Source organism: Serinus canaria, chromosome 2, assembly GCF_022539315.1.
Source record: "Serinus canaria isolate serCan28SL12 chromosome 2, serCan2020, whole genome shotgun sequence".
Taxonomy (NCBI): Eukaryota; Metazoa; Chordata; class Aves; order Passeriformes; family Fringillidae; genus Serinus; species Serinus canaria.
Window position 1 is genome coordinate 141901865 of NC_066315.1, and position 21563 is coordinate 141923427.

The window sequence follows — 21563 nt, forward strand, 5'->3', positions numbered from 1 at the left end:
AATCTTTTCTCATATTGGGATGGATCTTATTGAGTTTTAGTTTATGGTTATTTCTCCTCATCCTGTCTGTGGACACCACTAAAAAAGGAGCCACACCCTCTTGGCACCTGCCTTTGAGATATTTATATGCATTAATGGGATCCCCTCTCAGTCTTCAGACTAAATAGTCCCAGCTCCTGCAGTCTCTCCTTGTAAGAAAGAAACTCCATTCCCTCAATCATCTTTGTGGCCTCCACTGAACCCTCTCCAGTAGTTCCTTGTCTTTCCCCCCTACAGAGGGGTCCACAGCTGGACACAGCATTGCAGATGTGGCCTTACTAGGGCCAAGTAGAGGGGCAGGATCTCCTCCCTTGACCTGCCAGTCATTCTCTTCCCAATGCACCCCAGGACACCACTGGCCCTCCTGGATGCAAGGGCACAGTGCTGGTGGCAGATAACTTGTCACCCACCGAGGCTCCCATGTCCTTCTTTGCAGAGCTGCTCTCTAGTGGGTCAGCCCCCAGACTGGACTGATACTTGGGGTTATCCCTCCCTGGGTGCAGGACCAGGAGAATGCCACTGGCCATCAGATGAATTCTACTCTTGTGATCACAACTCTCTGAGCTCTGCCATTCAGCCAGGTCTTCATTCACTTCACTGTCCATTAATCTAACCCACATTTCCTGAGCTTATCTACAAGGATGTTACCGGAGACAGTGTCAAAAACCTTGCTGAAGCTGAGGTAGACACTCCTGACAACATTTCAAGACAATTTCTGTCAGTTGTGAGTGAGCCTTTAATTGTTTCTCATGCAAATTTTCATAAAATCACACAGTCCCTTCCCTGGATTGGAGTCCTGCTTTGAGACACTGCACTACATTTGAACTCAGAAGACAGAGGTCACTTCTGGGTGAGAGCAGGGAGTGGAGAGTGTGCAAATGTTGCTGAGAGCAATGTCAATAGTAAAGCATATCTCATCCTTCCCCAAATCCAGGGCCTCATCTGGACAAAGAGAGGGGCTGGTTTGAAGGTGTCATGCATTCTGTGAAAGAGTACCCTGAGGCCTTCACAGTTATGATCATTAATAGTACCTTAACACTGTTTGCAAGAAAAGTCTGGCATTTCTGCTGTCTGCAAAAGTCTCTGGGCAACTTGTGAGACATGCTGCTCTGAAGTCTCCTTATTAGCTGTTGATAGCAACTTTTCCCTTCAGACTAGCCACATCCCACACTCCTTGTAGAAACAGGGGTAATGACATATCAGACTCTCCACAGCCAAATTTCTAGGTCATAAAGTACTTCACAGGGAAAATTGTTCTATCAATGTATTGAATTTTCATAGCATTGCCATTAGCAATACTATTTACCTTGAGGCCAAACAACAAAAGAAACAATTCTCTGGGATCCACTTGGCTGTAACAAACACCAGGTTGTTTGTAAAGTAGTTTACAAACTCCTGGTTTTGTGTGTGAATAGTATTACAGGGTTGTGATGATCAAAAATGAGAGTGCATTTTTTCTGCATCGATGGCCCAGAAGCTGCTGGGCACCACACCCTTCCCGTGGGCAGAAATTTGCTTCTTATGCAATCAACATGGTTATCCAGTTCTTCAAAATTACAAAATATTGAGACCTGAGAATCCCAGAGATTCACAGCTACCAAAAATACATATTTTGCTATGTGTCCTATTCACTCTAGGGATTAGAGATAAACAGAATGTGGGCAAGATAAGAAGTAACAATACTTCTTTAGCAGGGATCTCCTGTATCTGTGCATGTGGAGAAATGGAGATGATTAGCCAACATGAATGAGAAACATACCACATTATACCATCTGATAAATGTTTCAGGTATCAGTTATGTTTATTATATCTTCTAGAGAATAAGTGAAAGGAGGTGGGTGGCATGAAGGGCCCAAGGACGAACTTTAAAAGCCATTTTAGCCACTTGTCTCTCCGTTCTCAATAAAAGCACTGTAAAGGTTGCTATTAAGTATTCCTTTCAGGTCAGAGACACAATGGCTCAGATGTTCAAGAAGGGATGTCATTGCTCTGCTGAGATCAGATTAAGGGCAGAAAAGCACACAGCTCAAGGCTGATATGTTTGGCTTCATTCCCTGCTGTAGAGTATCAAAAGCTCAGTGGCTTGTGTTTTTATGGCAGTGATTTCTGCACAACAGTCAAATAATTTCAAACCACAACCACTAGTAAACTAAAATAATAAACTTTGTCATTCAGAGACTGCTCCTTCCTGGTAACAGAGGAGGAAGATTATGTTTAATACACAATTCACAGTGAAAAAATAGGAAACTGAAGTTGGGAAACCCTAACTGAGAGAGAAGAGGCATCTGTATTTGGAAATATACCCAACCTTCAGATCAGTACCACTGTCAAGAAAAATAAGCTGCTCAGTTCTGGAAACAGCAGTCAGAGAAGGACTCTGCCTTGATGTGGTTTAGCCCTTGATCATTACCTGTGCAATTTAAACAGGGAACAATCCTATGTTCATAAACAAAACTATCCTATGACCTGTACACTCTTCTCAGAAGTCACAAAAAAGCAGTCTTCAGGAAACCACATAGGTTTTATAGACAAGTCACTAAGTGTCAATATTCTTAGCTCCACCCAAAAAATAAGCCTTTTATGGTGTTGTTTGCAGCTTATCCCACATCCTGTTTAAGACAGAACATCTGTGCAAAATAGGTGGTTTTTATTTTTAACCACCTAGCTCTGATTAACCTGTTACTGCTATTAATTCTGCCACCTGCAGTGCCTTGGTTGTTGCCTAAAAAAGCATCTAGAAGTGAGCAAAGCCTCAGGTGTCTGTGTGTCAGGTGTTAGGTTTCTGTGTTGGGTACTGCCCTTGGTGTTGCACGTACAGCTGTTGCATGATGCGTTCCTATTTTCAGGAGCAGCCTTCTCTGTATCCCCTGTTCAGCAATGGACATCCAAAGGCACCACATCCCAGTACAGAGACTGATTTTCCTTCTAGGAAAGTAGAGGGAAATAAAAGTTTAGCAGCCCTAGGTACAGCCTGATAACATGCCATCTCCCTTATCACAGCTGTCAATAGTTGAAAGCTGAGGAGACACTGTAGAAGATGAAAACTACAACTGCTGGATACATTCCACTTACACATTCTGTTGCCCCAAGAAAACAATGGCTTTTTTTTTTTTTTTGACTGGTCATAAAACTCTCAAGGGTCCCATAATCAAACAGTGCCCAGAAGTTTCCCTTGGACAGTTTAATTCAAATTTTCAACAGATAAAATGGCTGGGCTCTACAGAGTCTACATGGCAAATTCATTTTTCAGGAGTTGGGTATGTCAATTCTACATGAGTGATTTTTCATCTTTTCTTTACATTAGCAAGCAAGTAACATCTTCCTCAAACCTGCCCCTCCTGTTCTTGAGTTGAGACTGACATAGCAATGCTTCACACCAGCACCACGTGATGATATATTCTCTCTTTCTTTTACCTGCTGATATTGTTTCCAAAAATCCTTGAGAAAAAATAACAAAGGTAAAAACCAACTGTACTGCAGCCTTCCCAATTATGGGCTCCATCAAGATTTATGTATCTGGAGCTGAACTTCTTTTTTTGACTGATTCAAAGCAGAAGGGTTGATGTCTATGAGTTCAGAAGTATTTGAAGAAAGGTCAGCATAGCATCTGTGGGAGTACTGGTGCCCCTGTGCAGTGGGGCTTGGACTGGATACAAAAGCTCTGGGAGCAAGGACAGAGGACTCTGTAGTCTTTTATTTTCTTATCCACTGTAATAATACTTTTTCCTGGCTTGCTTTACAAGGCTCTTTTGTCTATCCAAATTCCCAGAGATCATGTTTGTCCACATTTGGTGTTTGAGGAGTAATGGGAAGGCAACATGTGCAGGCAAAGTTGGCACACATGCAGAAACAGCTTTTCTGTACCAGTTGCTTCACAAGGAAGGTGGCCTTGGTCATCAAATGAACCAGTCTGAGCAGCACTGAAGTGGCATGGCTGGTCAGTTATGAAAATGCAACAGAGAGTGAGAGAAGAGCAACGGGATGTGAAAAACTGAACTTATGGTAAAGCTGAGGTTTTTCAGCTGATTGGGATGTTAAACAAAGTTACTTCCTCAGTCAAAATGAGGACACACCCAGGCTGAGAACAAAACAAACTTGTTTTGATTACTGCTCTGCTCCTTTCACTTTTCAGACACTCCAGCCTGCCTCCATTGTCCCAGTTAGGGTTGTGTCCTTGCCTGGAGAGACAGGACTTTTTTTTGGCAGTTGTTTCTACTATCTGGCTGGCTTTATAAGGAGCTAAGATGCTATCAGTGAATTGCAATAAGCTCACTGCATCAGTTCCCTCACTTTATAAGGTGGCAGTGTACAGGACTCTTCTCAGTTTTCTTTTTTTAATTGGCAGAGTTATTACCTATATGAAACCAACTTTTTTTAAAGCTTGCTCAGTGAAAGGCACAGGAACAAACACCAGACGATGCCCTATGATGACCTTTCTAGTTGCTATTGTATAACTATGTCCTGAAAATGTTTCTCTGGCAAATATCCTTTTCTCTCTTCAAATAATTTGGAAGCAGATTGTGCCCAGGGTCACACACAATGTTAGAGAAGATATTTTTCAAGCAGATTTTCCTCCTTTATGCTCTTGGGCATAGTCTGAAGAATCTCCCACCTGAAGACAGGTGATTTACCTAGAGAAACTGGATTCTCAGCTCCAACTCGTGTGTTAGATACTTTTGAAAATGTCACCAGAATCTGCACAGCATGAGCCATGGTGCATGAAATGCCCTGCAGACATTGCGGTGCACACCTGGGAGGACGTCCTTGGATCATTTTAAAGTCCAGTGATATCATAGAACAGGGATGAATGAGTGAAGGCCTCCCTCTGTGTCTGAGCCTTACAAATATTTCTGTGGATTATTCTGGAAGATTTTGGAATATTTGGGAGATTTATTATGTTGATATTCTATATACCTATATTAAAAATTCTATCTATAGATGTATACATATATATTAACAAGGGATAATACTTGAAAATGTCCATCTCTTAACTTCTGGAATTGACTTGATCAGCATTCTGTTTAAAGTCTGAAGGCCCTCCAGACAGATGCCATCCACTCTAACTTTCAGAAGTTGGCAAAGCTTGGCAAAACTTCTACTATCATCTAGAACATGGAAGTTGATTCTCTGCTTTGTGTTGTGTTTTGGCATTGAAGAAAAATGAAGAGGCAACTTGGTTTATTTAAACAAAGTATATCAGGTATGCTGTAGGCCTTACTGAGTTTTCCCCTTGACTTGAATCATTCTCTCTACTGTGTGGACTGGGAGCATAAGATTTATGCAGAACCTGTGATTTGTACATTATTTTTGCCTTGAGTTTTCTGATACCACTTCCCCTTACTCTCTTAACACAATGATTTTTAAAGAGTTTCATTGTAGCAGTAGAATTGAAACCAGTATAGAAGGATGAACTAAACCAAGCACACTTCTTTGTGGCACATTGAAGAACTATTCCCTAATGGAAATCAGATGGTTTTTTTTTCCCCAACAATAAAAAATTCCCTGTGGGACACAAGCTACTGGCTTTTAATATCATTACTCATCTGTCTAGCCTAAGTGCTTGAAGAGCAAGTAACTATACGTTTGCACTCCTAAATAAATTCTTACAGCCCTTTAAAATTGTTTTTTCTCTTGTGAACCTTGCATGTATGCAGGACATGAGGCTTTGCATAGTGCAGGTTTACTTGACACCTGTGTGGTTTTTACTGGCAATTGCAAATGGCAAAATCCTGAGGGACCTCTCATGCCTTGTTCTTGGATTCAACACTTGTGAATCCTGAGCTTAATCCAAATTGAAAATCAAATAGGCTGGATTAATATTGATATTTCTTTATTGCCTCCAGCAGAGAAGTGCTGATTTCCATCAGCTGAGGATATGTGGAGGTTGGAGGGTGCCCATCTGTTCAGCAGCCAGCACGGGCTGTTCTCATCAGTGATCCCTGCCTACAGTGTTTGAATTCTGACCCATCCGTCAGTGTCCCCAGGGTGATAAGTCTGACAGAGGATAGGTTCAATGACTGCAGACTGTTTGTTTTAATATAGTTTTGTTTTCTTTGCTTGGCTCTTTTTGAGACAATTTGAGTTTAAATTACCTCTCATCTTCCAGGTCAGCCATGAGAGATAGAAATGTTCCAGTAAAGCAAAGGGAAGAAGATTACACGCTGGCTTCCTTCCCCAGGCTTCTAAGGGGAAGAAATTTAAGGTTTTAATTTCCAGACCTGCTTATAGGATGCTCATAATTTTTACAAACCACAAGTTTTGACTATCTTTCTAGTTTCCCCTTCTACTCAGAAAAAAATGAACATTAAAACAAAGCTGAAGAATGTAATCAAAATGGGATTTATGTCCTGAGACGTCTTTAAACGTCCTTGTAGTATTTAAATAAAGTTGAAATTATCTTCATTATTTGTGCCAAGATGTATCATTTCTTTGGCATATCCTGTCCTATGAAATGGGAAGTGATTTTGCAGACTTCTGTATATAGGGCCTCTGTTTAAAATAGTTTGGGGTATTTTTTTCCTTTTTAACTGAGATAACACAATCTAGACCCTGTTTACATTCTTCAGCTCTCTGCCTTTTTATCTTCAAGTGAAGCTCTGTTTTTCTTTGAAAGGTAAAAATGTCATCCTTAGATGAGAATAGCATTGTGCTAAGACATCTGATCAGACAATATTTTACTGCCAGTAAATCAAGCGAAAGTATGAGCTCTGCACTTAGCAAAAAAGGATACATAGCTCATGCAGCTGAAGAAAAACTTACCATGGCACAATAGGATCAATTAAAACACAAAGATTCTGGCAGAAAATCAGGATGCTGTAAAATAAGCAGTGGATCTTATATTTCAGGCCTGGATGCCAAGGAAAATGGTGAAAGCAGGAGAGCTGTGAGGAAGTGGGGTAAACACCTTCAGTGAAGGAGAAGTAGGACATGGTATTTCTTCATGTGCAGCTTAAAGCATTTTTATTAGCATAGACTAATTATTTCAGATTTAGGGAATGAACAAGGATAGAATAATTATAAGTGGAGAGTCTCACATGGAGCTGCTTCTTTAGGAGTCAAGATTGTAAGACCCACATGGAGAACATCCTCACTGGAGGAGAACTCTGAAATTATGTAAAGCTAGCAGAGCTCTGACATCACAGCAATTTACTGTCTAGCTAACCTGCCTCCAGTCCCCAGCAGAAATAACTTCCTTACAGTAAGTAGGTTACAGCACCTGCTTAAGCCACATCTGGAGCTTTGGATTCCATAAGCAAAGGCCTGACTGACTCTCCTGCATCTCAGGGATGAGTTTGGCCTGAGGTCCTCAGGAGGCAGAGTGAACAGCGGCTCATCCAGCTACAAGGAGTTGTTCAGGCAGGGACAGCTCCTACTTATCTTACTAAGAAATAGGTAGGGTGAAATGGAAGCACCTCATTTCTATCACACAGTTGCTTCCAGAAAATGTCTGAGATGAGGAAAAAGAAACAGAATAGTAACTATGAAGAAAAATGTGGAGGGACAAAGATTAGTGGAGGTAATGCAGAGGACAGGCTGTGGAGAAATATGAAGAAGTGCTTTGGCTATGGATCAGAGGCAGCACTGTGGGCAAGTATGCATGAGTGTGTGTAATCAATCTTCTGCACAAGGACCCCTGCAGAAATGATTGACAAGTAAAGAATATAAGGGAAATAAGAATGGCAGAGTATTCAGGGAGAAAAACCAAAGGGCCTAAGCCCACATAGCAATGGGAATTGGAAATGCAAGGAAAGTGACTAAGAAAAGATGAGCACTAAGACAGAGATGTATGACCAACAGATTATGGTTCTGTTCGTGCACACTATTTCTCAGCACATGTTTCCTTGCTGTCAGCTGTCCCATATCACAGAGAATTTTGGGTCACCATGATGAGGAAAATATATGGAAGATGATAACACACAGGTAGAGCAGATAAGATTTGAGTAAAGGTTCCCAAGTCACTGTGGCCATTTCACAGAAGCACTAAAAAAAACCTAAACATGTAGGGAACGGAGCCAAGTCAGTGATACTTGAATATTTATGAAATTTAGCATGGCATCACATTTTTCAAGCTTGCATGTTACAGACTCAAGAAAATTCTGATACGAGTATTCATTTTAAGCCCCAAAACAGTGACGAATAGAATGGAAAAATGCATAGGAAAAAGAGTGGAAGATATGTTATGTTACTTTCAGGATTAATATTTCTGTGTTCTTTGGGCATGGGGAGAAAAGAAAACTGCAGCAAGATCACAGTGAGGGAAAGAGGAGGTTTTACTCTCTTTTTCTTTCAGGAGAAAAATCGTTGTTAGCAAATCCCAAGATGAGCTGTTCCCCTGTAGAATGAGAAGTAATAGAAAAGAAATTTCTCTTTTTCTTCCATTTCCCATTCCTTTTGGACCCATCTGAAGGGATTTCACATCTGGAAACATGAAGCAGAGCCATGATGTCTCTGGTGCTGAGACACTCTTTGCCTTACACTAAGCTCTTTTGCTGCATAACATCACAATTTTACTCCAAATTCAAGACTGAGGCATCAAACAAGAGTTTCATCAGTCATCCACATTTGACCTGGGATCAAGGTGCAGGGAAAAATTCAGGTACTATGTTGAAACTTGGACCCTTTGAGTCTTGAAATAAAAACACCAATTTGGTTCCTCTGCAACTACGTTGTGTTCATTAAAAGAAGATAATATCAAAAATCAAAATATCAAAAAATTTCGCTGTATTTAATAGCAAAGATAATGTTGCAATTATTTATTAGCATCTCCCTGATGCAGTGAATTTTAGAGAAAGACTTCCAACTTACTTAATTCCCTTCCCAGTTCAACCCTGAACCAGGAGATTGTCAGCTTTGCCATAGAGAGGTCCTGAGGAAGTTTATGAGTACATAAAAAAGGAGGATATTTATTAACTTCTGACTCACAAACAAACAAGGCTTACTCTGAAACTGTAAAAGTGTAAATGTGCAAGTGGTAGTGGATTACCTCTTTTTTTTAAAAACAGATGAATAAGAAAAAAGAGGCATTTTTTTCCCCCAAGAGGTCCTGGAAAAACCCTTTGTAGGAGTTGGTTACTTGAGATGGATCTTGTGGGAAAAAGTCATGAAGTGATGTGGATTGGTCTCCTACTGAAGACATTTCCACTGTGAAGGTCAAACCTGGTTTTAGGGCAGCAAAACAGAAGGGGCAACACTTTCATAATTTCTCTGTAATCTAGGAGATGGGTCTGCTGAAATACTAAAAAGAAATTGCAAGTTCCAGCTCAGGTATTTCCATGGTTTTATAACATACTAAAAAAAAGATCTTCTTTTCCTCCTTGCTAGAATCGAGTTCAATTGTAGATAAACTAAACTGTGAGTTTAGTAATTTCTTTTTATTGACCTCATATGTATGTCAAAACCATCTCTCTTCTGCTTTACTGTCATATGTTGAATGCCAGTTTGCAGGCATTTTTGTCCTGTATTAATGTGTGGTACTATGCTATAACCAGACCTTATCAGGCAACATACAGAAATCCCAACAGGAACAAAATGAGAAAATATTTCAGGAGCAGAGGGAGAGGCAGGCCCTGAACTGAAACCCAGGATTTCAAAATCATCTTCATGAACTGCAAGAGAAACAGTCTCATGAAGCACATGAGACTGACTTTAACTAGCTCAGTGTTGTGACTCTTTTGTTGACCACTGGAGAATATTTCAGGAAAAGATGTAAGGAATTTGGTTACTAGGCAAGGTGACCCTTGCCTGACAGTCAGCATCTTGGGATCTGTCTCCCAATAATCATCTTTAATGACCCACACTGGGCCTGCCTTTTATGTATCTGCCAAATCCCTTTTCAACCCATTCAGTCCATTGTTACATTTGCTGCCTGATCAATTTAAGAGGTGCCATCTAGGTATGAAAAGGTATTTTTTCCATTAGAAAAACCACAATGACAGTGCTCCATTTCAGCTAGATAAGAAGCTACAATGCAGGCTGGCATGGTTTCAGAGGTGTGTATTACTTGGTCGTTCACTGATGTAAATGCCAAAGGCCTGGATTCAACATAAAGTATTGCCCATTTTCTTCTTACACTCTCTTACCTTTCTGAGACAAATCTGTTGTTTCCTTGCAGTAGTTATAATCCTGAAAAAAGCTGCCAGACTATAGACTCTGAAAAATACAAACCCTTTTGAAAATTGTATGTGATGAACTTTTTTCTTACTTTGTTTTTCCTCCTCTAGTTAAAATATAGTAACTTATCTTTTCTCCTTCTTGATATATTTATTTTATCCTTAATAGGAGGTTAAGCAAAACTTGGTTTGTCAAGACTACAACTACTTTGAAGACTCAATGCCAGCAGAACAGAAAATCCTTATCTTGTTTGCCTTTGCCAGTAAAGGGTTTGTTTAGTCATTCTAGCTGGTGCTTTTATGCAAGTCTTGGGACCATTTACAGAGCAGTCAGAAAGCACGTCTCTTTCCAAACAGTTTCTCAATGTGGTGACGTATCCTAGCCATTATTTGTGTTCATTTTAGGATTCTTTTAGGTTAAACCATATGCTACACTTGCTTTAAGTAATCCAGTGCTTATGATCAGAGCAATAATCCCTTAATTTTTCCAACCTATATCCTGTTTGTCTCCCTGCTGCCCTTTCTGTAAAATCATCTTCAGACATACTTGAGACTAATTGTAGCTGCAGTACCTGTGCCATGCTGACACATCCTGGCACCTGACCTTGTTTGTGCACAAATACATACCTCTTACCATCTGCCCATCAAAGACCATCACCATAAGATGGAGTTTCATGACCCAAACAAAGATGCACATGAGTTATTTGGTGCATTACAGCTGGTCTCTAAAATATAGCATACAAAATCACAGAATGGCTGGAGCTGGAAGGGATCTTTGGAGATCATCTGGTCTACCTTCCCTGCTAAAGCAGGTTCACCTGAGCAAGTTCAGCAGGATCTTATTCAGGTATGTTTTGAATATCCCTGGAGAAGGACACTTCATAACCTCTCTGGGCAGTGTGTTCCAGTGCTCTGTCACCTTCATAGTTTACTATAGGCTTTTCTCCTAGTCAGGTGAAGTTTCCTGTGTTTCAATTGAACCTATTGCTTCTTTTTCTGCCACAGGGCATCACTGAGGAGAGTCTGGCCCTAATCTCCTGACACCCAGCCCTAAGATACGTGTATGCATGGATGAGGTTCCCTCTCAGTTGTCCCTCTACGGGCCCAGCTCTTCAGCCTTTCTTTTTGGTAAGAGAGATGCTCCACTCTACTAATTGTGCTGCAGTCCTCTAATTGTTTTTGTAGTCCTCCACTGGACCCTCTTCAGTAGTTCCTTGTCTTTCTTGAACTGGGGAGTCCAGAACTGGACGCAGCACTTGAGGGCTCACCAGGGCTGAGCGGAGGGGCAGGATCACCTCCCTGACCTCCTAATGCACCCCAGCATCCCATTGAGTGCCATAAGGGCACTGCTGGCTCATGGACAGCTTCTTGTCCACCAGGACCCCCAGGGCCTTCTCCACAGAGTTGCCTCTGGTGCCTGGGGTTATTCTTCCCCAGGTGCAGGACCCTGTACTTGTCTTTGTTAACCTTCCTTATGTCCCTCTCTGCCCAGCTCTCCAGTCTGCCCAGGTCTCACTCCAGACCACTCCTCCCATTCTTCTATCACCAGCAAAGCAGATTTGCTAGCAGTCCACTTGTCCCTTCTCCAGCCACTGTTGAATGAGATGAATGAGATTGGACCCAGTTCTGACCCCTGGAGACACCTCCAGCTAGAGGCCTCCAACTAGACTCTGCCCCACTGATCACAACCCTCTGAGCTCTGCCATTCTGCCAGTTCTCCATCCAGCTCACTGTCCACTCACCAAGACACACTTTCCGAGCTTACCTATGGCATCTTCTTTGAAAGTAAGCAAAATAAGTTACTGCCCTTCCTCACTACAGAGTACCCTGATGTATACAATTGCTTTCATCTGTGAGGCAAAATTGGACCTAAGATTTTGGTTTTAAATCTGTGAATCAGGGATAACAATGCCATCAGTATAAGCAGACTACAGACTTGGAAAGGAATTTAGAATATACAGAGAGGCAACTGCCATTTAAGCAGTTTCTATTCCTACAAACACAAAACATAACAATCGTGCTAGCCATGAAATAAAACAAAGACCACTATTAACCTGGCTGTGAGATAATCGGATAGTCGGTGTTTTTCAAAGTGTGAAAGAAAAAAGCTTTCTTTGAGCTAGAAATCACTGGAGATAACCTTTCTCTTTTCCCCTGCTACAGCCTGGACCTCTGATCCCAGAACTGGAGCCTGGGTCCTGGTAGTAGAAAGTCCTTGGCTGGTGGCAGCAAAGAGAAAATCATCACCTGTTCAGCCACAAAAACCACACAGGCCTGGAGCACTGTTTGTTAAACAAGATCAGTTCAGAGTTGCACAGCGGAGCTTCAAAGCTTTACAGCTCTGTTAATGAAGGCTTTGTAGAGGCTGTGTGCCCACCAAAGCTTTGGATTTTGGGGTTGGTACTTAATGCAAGAAACCCAACACTGCTTGGACTTACCCAGTTTTGATAAAAGAAATAGAATTGCTAGGAAATGAGAGCAAATTTAAACCTCCAGATCTGATCACAAATTTGTTTACACCATTTAAAATTACCTCAAACTAAAAGAGAGGGTAGTTTAGATTAGTGGTTAGGAAGAATTTCGTGTTGTGAGAGTGGTGAGACCCTGAACAGCCTGCCCAGAGAAGTTGTGGGTGCCCCATCCCTGGCAGTGTTCAAGGCCTGGTATAGTGCAAGGTGTCCTTGCCCATGGCAGGGGGGTTGGAACTAGATGATCTTCTAGATCCCTTCCAGCCCAAACCATTCTGTGATTCTATTAGGCTACAAATTCATTTAATCAGTAGAGCAGATGTCCTGGTTTTCAGGTACAAGAGCAAATCTTGGGTTGGAAACAAGGTAATGACTAAGTTTGATTTTTGAATGGAATTAGGTCGCTGTGGTGGTGGAATTATATGGGTTCCTCAGCCCTAAATATGTTGTTTCATCCAGAACCAAGCTGATACCTAACCCATCCACATGCTAGAACATATTGAAGGGAAGGTTTGTTTTACAAAACATTTCTGACAACTCTTCTCAGAGAATGCAGCACAGCAAGTTAAAAAAAAACAAAACCAAAACCCCACACTTTTTTTCAGTAACATTGCAAACTTTTTAGCTCGAAAAATTGAAATGTGTAAGATTAAAGGGATTTTTTTTTTTGTATTTCAATGAAGGGGTTCTAGCTCAGAAACTATTTTCCAGAAGTAAAAACCCCAAAACAATAAAACCCCCACAGAATATTTTAAAGCTTAATTCATGCTATTAAACATTTTTTGCTAGCATTTTCTTAACAATAGAGTATATATAGCATTTTTTTTTTCTGCATAGATAGACACATGTATTTATGACAATATATGAGCATTGAAAACCTAATTTCCTTCTGTTTGTGTCTTTCATTTTTGTAAGAGTGAGCTGAAGTATCTTTCTGTAATTCCAGTTTAATCAAATGGTGCTGACACTGTGAGACTTATGAATGACATTGGCTTATGAACAATCTTCTTCTGGTCCCTGTCTTCTTTTTGCTGGGCATGGGGTCCCACTGCCATGCAATGACACACTGGGTACCCAAAAAGGGAACACCCATGACACATCAATGCATGCCAGATACCCACATTACCTCTGGATGGGGTATCAGAAGGCTGTGGTGGCCAGAAAAGGGAGGATATAAGCACAGCTGAACCTGCTTTTGAGATTTTGTCATTCCCAGTTCTGTGATGAAGGGGATTTGTGCAGAGCTATCAGACATGAATGACAGCAATGGAGCTGTAGGCACCTTGCTGCCTTCCAGCTCTGCAGAGGCTCATCAGCCTTCAGCAGAGGGGTAACAATGAGCAGCTGAGCAGGGAGTAACACCTCAGGATGCTGCAGACATTTCTTTGCAAGACTCAGGGATACCAAGGCTCTCCTGCCTTTTCAGAGCCAGCTTGAGGCCTGACAAGTATTGCATCTTGCCTCAAGCAGCAATATTGGTGATGCTTAGTAGTGAATACCATTCAAGTGTGTTCTCATCAAGTCCACCTAATTTAAGCCTGTATCCTTTTACCCCTGTTGAAACCCAGAACCATCATTTCTCTTCAGGATACTGGAATTTCTTCTATCAGAAGGTTATCTGATGGTGTCCTTCAGAAAGGCTCTTCAAAATTGCATCCTTTTTCCTGAGTCTCCCTGCAGTGCCAGAATTTTTTCAGCATAGTAAAAATATTTCATTCATCAGGAGCTTAGTCATCTGATTCTTGGTGCTGATGCTGCCTTTTGGAACAATGGCTGGCTGCCACTCTGTCTGCTGCTGTAGGAGAGCTGCACTCGGTAATCTTTGTGTTTCTTTCTCTCTCTCTTTTTAATATCCTTGGCTTTATCATGGGAATTGATTTTTCTAAAATGTCCACCTGGTATATTTTCTCTTCATTAGAAATGGATATGAGGTGTTAATTTGTGCCAATGTCACTGACTTCAGATGATAATGAGTTCAGAAAGGATGGGAAATCAAAGTCTATTCCACCATGCCTAGAGGAGCAAAACTGTGTGGGGAAAATACATGTCTGGGTAAAGTAGCTGGAGGGCACACTACCCCTTCCTAACTGTGCCTTTATGTATCTGCCTTTATCCTCTCTTGAAATGATTGGCATGACCAAAGGACCCTAGGGGAAAAGATAGAGAGAACAAGGAGGGTCCCACAAAGCTGCATCATGCATTAGCTGTGAATAAAACAAAGTCAGGGAGCACAGCTCTGATCAGCTTTATTCCATCCTCTCTGTCCCTTTGGGGAAGCCTCAGATCACACGTCAGCTACCAGGGACACAGCAAGAGGTACGATGAGCTGCCTGTGCACATGGAGAGTGATGTAGACACAAATGTAGAGTACACTGATCAAATCCTTACATGATGTGAATATACGGAGTGGAGCATCTCTGGCTCTGCATTTTTTCTCACTCAACTCCCAGCTCTAATGATATCATATTTGTTCCACTTTCATGTGCATAGGAAAAAATAGCCCAAAGAGTTTTTACATGACTTTATTTCTCCTTGGATTTTCTCATACTTGGAAAGGAAAACATAAATATTATGATCATGAAAATAATAAAAATGTTGGGTAGGAAAGGGTTTCATGAAGGCTTCTTGATCAGGATATTAACAGCAGCATTGTTGCTACACCACAGAATCACAGGATTGTTTAGATTGGAAAAGATCATTGAAGCCAACCTTTGACCAATCACTGCCTTGTCAACTGGACCATAGCACTAAGTTGTTCCTTGAACACCTCTAGAGATGGTGACACCATCCCCTTCCTGGGCAGCCCATTCCATTGCCTTACAACTCCTTCCATGAAGAAATTCCTCCTGGTCTCCAACCTGAACCTCCTCTGGTGCAGATTGAGTCTTTGTCTTGTTGTCTTGGGACCAGAGCAGCACAGATTGCATTTGCTGCCCTTAGCCTTGCACAGATTGCATTTATTGCACAGGAAATCTGCAGTTTCTTTTTTTTTTCCCTCCTGGAAAGTGAGACTTAGAAACACTTGTGCACGTTGGGCACAGGGCACAGAATGGCACACAGATAACATGGCAAACTTTCAGCAAAAGATCATCAAAGCTATTAAATGCCGATCAACTTAGCTGAAATTATACTGGGTCAGCTTAGTGGCCTGTTGACAATGTCTCTCATTACTGAACTCATACTGCAATAGTTCCTGGGCAAAATGCACTGTTATTGGTTTTTTCCTGATTTTTTTTTTCTCTGTTAAAAGTAATGAAGGCCAGAACTTGAAGAATTGAAACCCAAACATGGGCTCTCATATCTGTAATTTGATTCCCCAGACTGGCCTGATTTTCAAAGATATTGGAACATCTTTTTTCAACAAAGAGCAACAAATACCACTGAAGCTGATTAATATTTTGAATATTTTGTCTAGATTTTCGGGTTAAATGATTAACAGAGATATGCAAATCACTGATGATCCAAGATAACTGCTTTATTTCTGCTGACACTTCCGACAAGAGATGTCACTGTGGAAAGGAAATGAGTCAGGAGAAATGAATTTCTGAACAGTGTGAATACATTCCTGGCAAGACCATTCCAGGAAAATTAAACAGAGTAGCAGATCAAATATGCGGGTAGATGAACTACAGTAGCAAAACCCATCACACAAAGAGAGTTTTTCCCTCTGATGTGATGACCCGTGTGGTTCTCACAAAAACCTTTACAACAGAGTGGATAGCTTCCTGAGGTTTGCTCAGAGAAAAACAAAGGGAATAATACTGAGATTTCATCCTTGTGGGGTGTTTGTATTCACTCACTTTTGATGCAGAAACTGATTTGTGACTCTTCCCCTGTATGACAGAAAAAATCTACCTGAAAGTGGTAAAACTATTACTCCTCCAAATTCCATCGGGGTGTTATTTGCTTAAGCAACCTTAAAGAAGAACTTTAAAAACTTTTGGGTACTGTCATTACCAGGTTGGATGACATAAAGAAAAATTAAGTTTGTGACAATCTGAGATGATCAAGGATAGGACAGAAAGCCTGCATGCCCTGAAGTCTGTGGGAAATCTGGCATTGAAATTAGAGACACTAATAATTCAACACAGATCTTCCCTTCAGAAATGTTGTCTACGTGTTACTTTGCCCAACATTTCTCTGTGTGTCTCCTACACATATTTACATCACTATGGCCACTGTTTTCCATGCAGGGATTATGTCTGAGCAGGACACTTATGTACTCATTTAGATGTCACCTACATTAAGCCATCTTCCAGCTTTCGTTACCAGAACTTCATCTTTTTGAATTTTTTATGTTTTATTCAAAATTGCTTTTTATAATGACTTTTAATATAATACCTTCAGCAGCCCACACATTAGAAGGGAGCATGTATCACTGGTACAAAGAAAAAAATTCTCAAGAAAAGACAATTATTTTAAACAATACCAATAACCTGATCTAGTTTCTCCAGCTAGTTTCAAGTGATGACGTGACTCTGGGTCAAATTTGAATTCAGTGGTCCTAGAGTAGATCTGAAAAGAGGGAGGGCTGTTTGGTCTACACCCTGAGTTACTGATATGAGTCCCCAAAGTCAATAGAATTGAAGGAAGAAAATTAAATAACCCCCTCTGTTTTAGTGACTTTAACTTGGATTTATGTCAGTAGAGCCAAGAGCAGACACTCATTTAGCAGAATACTGCCGAGAGGAAAGATCATGGTGAGCTGCTAATATTTGTTGCTGGAAAGAATCCAGGAATGATAAAGAAGCCATATTTTTATAAAGCTTTGAAACCATCCTCTAGGCACACTATGTGGGTCAAGGTACTAGGAAATAATGAAAGTCACATGGGTCCTAGGCCTTTCTAATCCTGTCTGATCCAATGATCCTCCAATTTTGGTCATTTCACTTGAGTCTCATAATCAATTTCGGGCCAGCAATGAAGGCAGGTATAAGAATGCCTTAAAATCCAGCTAGGCTCCAACTTAAAAAAATTATATATATATATATATACATATATATAAATAAAAAGTTTTTGGGCTTTTTGCAAATGATTGCCAGAATTTCACAGAGAAACTCAACTGTTAACAACCCAATCTGGGAAGGTGCTGAATGCAGGAGGTGAAAGCCATCAGCTGCCAAGGTACAGTAACATGATGGCTCTGAGTGCAAAGCTGTGACAGTCTGTTCTGAGAGACACTTAGAGTTCTGTCATAAACTGGTTTTACTAAGAAAACAGCTTGTGGGCTGAGAAATCAGCACAGAAAGGAAGTCAGGTTTCTTGCTCTCAGAACACACACAGGCTCAGGCAATTTTATAAAGAATGTGCTTTTTTTAGCAGCTTAGAATTTAAGACAAATGCATCCCCAAATCTGTTTCCTGGTTTCCTTTCACTCTCAAGGGTAGACCTTCCTTCTAGTGCAGACAATCAGAAAATAATATGAACCTTCACAGGAACTTGGAAATATCTGATGATGCTCTCATATGATGGCTCAGATGCTTACTCTCAGTCTAAACAAAATATCTTCTGGGAAAAAAAAAAAGGTATGTAAGAGTGGGTGTATATGTGTATGAGTGCTTATGCATGAGAATTTTCTTTTTGCGTCTCCAGTGAAAGAGGAACACCTAACTTATTTTCTTGACATATAAAGATCTTGTAAACTATGAGTGAATTTTGTTACTATTTGGTTAAATTAATGTAACAAGGTTCAGGGGAATGATGCAACTTTTTTCAGGTTATGGATGGATATATGTTTTTAATTTCATGACTAATTATGTTTTTGCCAGTAATAGCAGGTGACTACTATTTCAGACTGACTGTGACAGTGGTTTGAGGAATCCATACAGCTGATTAGCAGTCACAAACCCACAGTTCATTTCCCAAGGAAAACACTGCAGCAATATTGTGCATTCTGCATGCTCAGCTCTTTGAGAAGTCAGTGAAATTTAGATGCTTGATCTGATAAACAATACCAAAGTAAAGCCCTTAAATTCTTTTTCCAGAAACTAGTTCAAGTTAATTACTAACAAGTATTCCCCTTGAAGTCTATGGTTATGAATTTGTCAGATGAAGCCCCAGACATTGACCCTTTTGTCAAGGTGAAACTAATCAACCCAGATAATTTTTTGTTTATCTGATGGAATGCAGGAATGGAGCTCTAATGACAATCTTCTCTAATTCAAACTGCTGTGTAAATATCATAAAAACATACATTAAAAAGATGGCCTGGTTCCAGGCATGAAAATATTGCCCTTTGTGATTAATCAAATGAAGAGAAGGGAATGATTATAGTGCCAATGCTAAGAAAAAAATGTTTAAAAAATCAACCAGCAACAGGAGGTTATACTACTGTTTATTTTCAGTAGTGCCTATACTGTTTTATTGGGTTAACATGCTGTGGAAGACTTTAGGATCTTGAAGACTGGTGTCTATCTATGACTTGGATCACTGTGCCTTTCATTCCATGTCTTAAAAATATTCCCTGGCATAAGATTTACCTCTTAGAATACAGCCTTATCAAAGAAGGGATGGTAAAATAGGGGACAATCCAAGTAAGAGAATAAATTCAACAGCAGATAACAATAAAGATATTTTCTTCTTATATTAATATTTCTATTGCTTTGACTCATTCCTATGTATTTTTTTGCCATCTTTTACCCAAGCAAAGTTTCTGACAGCGCACATTGTAGATGACATGAGATCCCCTGGCAGAAATTACCTTATCTATCTTTTGATATTCACACTAAAAGTTTGTGTCTGAGATAATTATCCTATTATAGTCAAATCAAGTAGAGACACAGAGTTGAGAGTGTGATTGATCTCATCTAAAGCTTCTGCCTTCTCTAGGATAAGGAGTGCTGCACCTTAAAGTTTTCTGAGTTTACAGGCCTTTCCTCTATTGGTTATGAAGAAAGCTCATGGCCAAAAGTTTAGATATATAAGTCCACACTGCAGTAAGATGTATCTCCTTCCTCCTGACTTTAATGGAATGTCAATCAATCCCTTAATAGACACATACACTGGGGTTCCTGGTCTTCCATTTTTTTTTTTTTTAAAGACAATGAAAAAGATCTAAGAATCCTCTGATAACATAATTGTTGTTCTGTATCCACAGAAGTACCGCAGTTCATCGCTAACCTTGCATCATCATTCAGAGAACAAACAACACTGGACATGACTTAAAATTTTCCTGTATATCTGTTGTGAATGTGAAAAAAAATTACTCATATGAGTTTTTTGAGTTTCTCTTTTTCAGTCTGTCAGTCTGAGGAGACAGATAGACTGAAAGCTTCAGTTCACCTTTAGCACGATACAGATGCCTCCACCTAGCAAAACAAGAATCTCATGCTGACTTGTCTTCTCTTGATAATGTCTGCAGGTAGCTTAGAGCTTTCCCTGGTTGCTTTTTATGTCTTTTTTGGACTGTTTTTAAAGACATTCCAAGATGTTGCTGGACAGCTCCTTTTCCAAAGGGTAGCAGTAGCAGGGGCAACAGGAAACCAAAGAACATCCTGCTTAGTCTGATGAGCCTTTTGTTAAGAGGACACGTGAGTTTTTAGTGTAGTCTACCATGATTTGAAGAAGAGCAGAGAAGCACACTATGTCAACCATCTGTTGGTTAGTGCTACCTTTTCCCCTCCACTTTCTGTATTCTTTTGCCTTCGTGGGTTTAACCTAGTTACTTTGGGAAAAGACTGTCAGCATTTTTACCAGACTGAGATGAATATCTGTTTCTTGGGACTGAATTCAGTTATTATTTACATGCAGTCCTACTCACTTGATAATCTGAACCTCAGCACTGAGGTTTGACTTTACATATGTAAATAATAATATTTTACTAGTTAGAGTTGCAAGATCTGTGTAGATAATGATGCCTCTGTTATGGTGGAAAGATAGTCAGACTAGATGTGAGCTAATATTTGAACTTTGAAGAATGGGACATGATGTAGACAAGTATTCCCAGCCATGATATAGCTGCGTCACATGTTTTCAATATGAAACATGACCACAGGTTGTAAATGCAAGCAAGGCTGGGGAAAGCCAAAAGTGCCTCCTTCTGAGAACTATAAAATGACATTTTGGGAAAAGACGGTTCCACTTCCACTATGAAGTGGTTTCTGGATATTGGATATGACAATGTCCAGAAGAATGAATAGCTGTATACTCTGAATTATCTCAAGTTACATATATTTTTAATAACACATAAAGCAGGGACAAAACTGTGTTTCTGACTTGAGTACACCATCCACAGTTGGCCAGATCTGGTGGAAAGATCTGCAGGCTGAATCAGAATATGTCTCTGATTGTTATTTTTATGCACCTACTGTGAGTGTTGTTGCTGCTTATTTTTCCAGTTCAGCTAGTCCCCCTCATCTCACAAAAACATTGTGTCTGTGTGCACTGATGGACAGCTCCAAGGCAATGGCTCTCACAACCACCAAAGCAGGTGGTTTGTGGCCACTCAAACAGGCTCTGAGAAATCATGGTGATTAAACAGAGGAACTGCATTCAACAAGGACTGCATGTCTATACCTGTGGGAGATATTAAGTTTATAAGGTGTGGAAAAAAGATTACTTGGGTAGATCTGCTGATGTAAGTGTGGCGTGACTAAAGAGGAATGTACCTTCTGTGCCTCTAGAAAAGCCTATCAGTGTAATACAAGAGCCATATTGGCTAATAAGTTATGATCCTGGTTAATGGTTATTGAAATGGTTAATCTTTTGTTACCTCCCTTATCTACAACATTTTTCCAAAGTGATGGGATAATATCCTTTTTGCCTATTTAGGGAAGCCTTCCACAAATAATTTCTTGAGGAAGTTGATAGACTGCTGGTAAAAATGCTAAACAACTTAATTTTTAAAATTAGCTAGTATTTTATGTCTTCTGTGAGAAGATGTTGAATGTATACACATTTTAACTTATGTGGCTACTTAAAAAACTCCCTAGAAAATAAAACATAATTT

General features: G+C 40.2%; 1 long non-coding RNA gene across 2 annotated transcripts in view; it reads left to right on the top strand.

Moving 5' to 3' along the window:
- The window catches only part of LOC108961996 (uncharacterized), a 190744-nt gene that overhangs the window by 102800 nt on the left and 66381 nt on the right, over positions 1-21563 (top strand). The window contains exon 1 of one of the 2 annotated variants that reach the window (XR_001990432.3): positions 17913-18141. The exons of the other annotated variant lie outside the window; for it this stretch is intronic. This is a non-coding gene — a long non-coding RNA (uncharacterized LOC108961996). Of the gene's footprint in view, positions 1-17912; positions 18142-21563 lie in introns of those variants that run through there. 2 annotated transcript variants of the gene reach the window in all.